This window comes from Etheostoma cragini, chromosome 11 (assembly GCF_013103735.1).
Source record: "Etheostoma cragini isolate CJK2018 chromosome 11, CSU_Ecrag_1.0, whole genome shotgun sequence".
NCBI classification, from domain to species: domain Eukaryota; kingdom Metazoa; phylum Chordata; class Actinopteri; order Perciformes; family Percidae; genus Etheostoma; species Etheostoma cragini.
In genome coordinates, this window is record NC_048417.1 from 1,004,247 (window position 1) to 1,009,133 (window position 4,887).

The window sequence follows — 4,887 nt, forward strand, 5'->3', positions numbered from 1 at the left end:
GGTATTAACTTCTCTCTACAGGATTTGTTACTTTATAATGTGAACAGCTTCTGTATATTTAGAAGAATTGTCTTTGAGTTAGTTCTGAATAACTTTTCTCCAAATGTCTGACTTTGATGCCAGAGACTGTTGTTCATGTCCTTTCTCTTAGTGATATTAAACATTGCTTTCTGTCCACTGTGACCTCAACCAAGTCATTTTAACTTTCTACTCTTACTGATGTGGTGAATTGGAAAATATTTAAACTAATTAGGATTTTATATTTTTGATTTTGAATACTCTTTTGGGTCGTTTTTACAGTGTTGTTGGTTTAGTGATACTTTCCTCTTTCCCTGCAGGCAGCTCCACACCCCCACCAACATCCTCCTCCTCTCTCTGGCTGTCTCAGACTTTCTAGTGGGCCTCGTGCTGATGCCGGGAGAAATCCTCAAAAAAACATCTTGCTGGTTTCTTGGTGACTTTGTGTGTTTTCTTTATAATTATCTTTCAAGCATCATTACTGTATCCTCACTAGGTGACATAGTGCTCATATCAGTTGATCGTTATGTGGCTATTTGTGACCCTCTGCATTACACCACCAGAATCACTGTGAACAGAGTTAAACTCAGTGTTTTTCTGTGTTGGCTCTATTCTGTTTCCTACAGCTTTCTCTTTGTCAAGGATGACCTGATTCAACCAGGGAGGTATATTTCCTGCCACGGAGAATGTCTGTTGGTCATTGACTATTTCACAGGTCTAATAGATCTTGTTTTGTCCTTTATTGTTCCAGTTACTGTCATCGTAGCTCTGTATCTAAGAGTATTTGCCGTGGCTGTGTCTCAGGCCCGTGCCATGCGCTCTCACATAACAGCTGTCACAATCCAGCTGTCAGTGACTCCAAAGGCAAAGAAATCAGAGCTGAAAGCAGCCAGGAATCTTGGTGTTTTAGTAGTTGTGTTTCTAATGTGTTTCTGCCCATATTACTGTGTCTCTCTTGCAGGTGACAGCTTTTTTAATGTTTCATCTGCATCCTATTTTCTCTTTGTGTATCAATTTAACTCTGGTCTCAACCCTGTGATCTACGCCTTGTTTTACCCCTGGTTTAGAAAAGCAGTTAACCTCATAGTTACTCTTCAGATACTGCAGCCTGGCTCCTGTGAGACCAACATGCTGTAGAGAGGCTGTGGAGGGACTGAGATCAGACTCGGTCTAAGGATTAAATGAATGAATATGTTAAGCAAAAATGCTGCTGCATTTAAAGAAAGAGTCATAAGCACCATATACTGTTTCTAGGTAATCACTAATGACATGAATCATTTCAACCCAACACAACAAAAGCGCTACGAAAGTTTTGTCTTAATGTCTCTACGTTTCCTCAAAGCATCATCTCTGTGATTTATGTCGATTTTGTTGCAAACAGAAATCTCAGGCCTGCTCGGCCTCTGTTTCACTGATAAAAAGCTGTGGACTGTAGTAGTGTTTTACATAAAACTGTCAATACAAAAAGATCTTGGGACCTTTACGAAGTTGTTGTAATCATTTCAATTTGTTGTCATTCATATGTGATCCCTGTTTAACACGTTTTGTCTTTATGACACAATAATGGATTGCAAATTTAAATCAGTTTTTATTAGAAAATCATCTGAATTGTCATTTATTTAATGTTACATAGCATAGAGATTTGTTGTAAAGTGGCATATGATAATAAACAGACATATTCACAATGTAATATTGTGTCTTGTTATCAATTTTTCACCCTGATGTGAAATGACAAGAGACAATAATTACATGTCAAAACCTCCAGAACAAAACCCAAACAAGGTGTTTGATCAGCCTTCCCACTCCTGGCCATCTGGGTGTGATTGCTGCATTCAAACCTGCCCGAAAGAACCGCACCGGGGGGGGGGACCAACCCTAGCGGGATTCAACCAAACCAACTGAAGCAGGTGTTAAAGCCTGAGTCTTTTTTTGGTGGTCCACTTTTTGGTCCACTTGGATGACCGATGCGTGCAGAAACCCTCTCATCACAGCAGCCTGTGCCACGCAGCAATCACTGTTCAGCTACATTATCTGCCACAGGTGTTACTCTCTGCTCACTCGCCAGAAGATGGAGCTGTTGACTTGTATTTTTCAGGATAGAATTGAAGTGAAGAATTTGTGATAATAAGACGAATAGTGGTGTAGTCACGTCAACCTTTGTCAAGTCCAAGACCAGGACTAGTCAGACCGAGTCCAAAGGAGAGACAGAACAATAGAATCCTCTTCAAGACCACTTAGATACCTGTTAATAATGTATGTAGACACTATCTCTCTTACTTTAAGATAATCACTTTGCATTATTTTTTGTAATGATCCAAAAGCAGGTGCAACGTTACAGCACTGTAGGATCAAATTAGGCCATAGACAGGTGTTACTAAAAAATACAAATGTTCCCGTTCTTGAACTTATCACGTGTCTTGAAGAATCCACAGTACAAAGGGCTCAGTGACATTGTGCCTGTGGCCAAAATAATAATAAAAAGCTTGGCTGCTCGGTCCCTAATTATCATCGAGGGATTTATTGGAAATTTCCTCAGGGAAGTAAGTTATATCAAATGTATATCAATTATACTCATCCCAGAGCTGAGAAATATAGTACACTCAAAAGTAAATGAAAGAACAAGATACTCCTATGGGGTTACTGACTAACTGCTACCATGGAAACTGTTTTTTTCCATTCATCAAAAGGACCAAAAATGTAGTCTGTTATGCAAAATTGTGATAAGACATTCAGTAATCCCTATTCCTCTCCTTCTGAGGAGGACAAGGCTCCCCTTCGAGTCAACTGCATGTCTCATCAAAAAGCTTGGTCGGGGTGTAAGCTTGTGCCCCTGTATTTTAACAGAGGGGTGTGTATACTCATTCCTCCCGTATTTTTAAACAGAGGGGTGCATGCTCGTTAACTGTTTTTGAATTTTTGTGAAAAAGAAGGACTATAATTGGGACACATTGTACTCATGCATACTCAACATAGTCTGATTCTGTATGAAGAAAATAATGTAATTCTCCTGTTTACCAAAACTACATTTCACCAAGAAAGGTACTTACCATTCATATTCATACTATTTTGACTGTATACTTTGACTGTATACTGTGGCAATGTATACAACATACATCGTTTAAACTCTGCTTTATGATCTTACCCATCAAACTCCACTGTTATGGGGGGGCCATTTCATTACATTTCCTCACTAACACATAATAAGGCCTGAAACTACATGCACACTTCCTGCATTACTAAATTACTTCAAATACTAAGTTTCTCCTCTAGTGAAAGGAGAATAACAAATTAAACACATGTGCTGGTTGCTATGGACTGGTCACTAGGCTTCCTCAGCACATTCTCAATACAATGTATTACATTATATAGATATGGGCGCCATCTGCTGGTGGATATCTGGCAGCACATCCTCAGTACAACACATATTATATATAGATTCTTGCACCATCTGCTGGTGGATATCTGGCAGCACATTCTCAATACAATACCTGTAAAATATTGATTTGACTGCCATCTAGTGGCGGAGATCAAGAAACTACGTCTCACTGTAATGCACAGTATAATATATATGCATGTAGGCGTCATCTGGTGGCGGATATCAGGTAGCACATTCTCAGTATAATTCATACTAGGCATGGATTCTGGCGCCATCTGGTGGTGGAGATCAGGCAGCACGGGGGGGGGGGGGGGGGGGGGGGGGGGGGGGGGGGGGGGGTCTGGTTTTCCTCCTAGCATCAAAGACTTCCTTTCCTACATTCTGATGTAGATCAGAATGTAGGAGAATGTAGTAGATCAGATTCCGTTTGATTAGGCTATGTAAAGAAAAAACAGATGACGTTTCCACATATATCAAACTAATAATGCAAAGTATGTTGTTAGACTTAGACTTCTCTTTATTAATCCTTTTAGGATGACTCCTGCAGGGAAGTTGAAATTTCCAGCAGCAGTTTTATCAAGAAAAAGAAAGAACTACAGTATAGAGAGGGGAGGGGGACACTCATAGTGTGCGTTTTGTGAAACACTCTGCTGCTACTGTTTATTCATTATTACTGTTCACCATTACAACTGCTTCGAGTCACCTGCATGCCACAAAAAAAAAGAAATTGGTATGGGGTGTATACTTATGCCTCCTGTATTTTAACATGGGGGTGTATACTTATGCCTCCTGTATTTTAACATGGGGGTGTATACTTATACCTCCTGTATTTTAACATAGGGGGTGTATACTTACGCCCCCTGTATTTTAACATAGGGGGTGTATACTTACGCCCCCTGTATTTTAACATGGGGGGTGTATACTTATGCCCCTGTATTTTAACTTAGGGGGGTGTATACTTATGCCTCCTGGATTTTAACATAGGGGGGTGTATACTTATGCCCCCTGTATTTCAACATAGGGGGGTGTATACTTATGCCCCTGTATTTTAAGGAAGAACATTTATTTATTTATGATACATTATTCATTCTCAAATAAAACAGGTGTCCTTAAAGGTTGGATTATCCAAACTATTTTGATTCAAGCAAATTCAAATCAATTTTCCAATAGATGTTTTTTTCTTCCTGTTTTTAATATAATGTGTTTTAAATACTGTACATTTTTACCTACAGATATGTGCGCCATCTGGTGGCGGAGATCAGGCAACACATTCTCAACATTATATCTATAAAATATTGATTTGACCCCCATCTGGTGACGGAGATCAGGAAACACCATCTCAATATATTATAAAATACATATACATATGGGCGCAATCTGGTGGTGGAGATCAGGCAACACATTTTCAGTATAATAACTATAAAATAGTAATTTGACCGCCATCTGTTGGCGGAGATCAGGAAACACTATCTCAACATAATGTGTGTAGATTT

The 4,887-nt window shown here is 39.3% G+C and overlaps 1 long non-coding RNA gene across 1 annotated transcript in view; it reads right to left on the reverse strand.

Moving 5' to 3' along the window:
- Positions 1–4,887, reverse strand: part of LOC117952773 — a 21,176-nt gene that overhangs the window by 4,824 nt on the left and 11,465 nt on the right. The window lies entirely within an intron of this gene.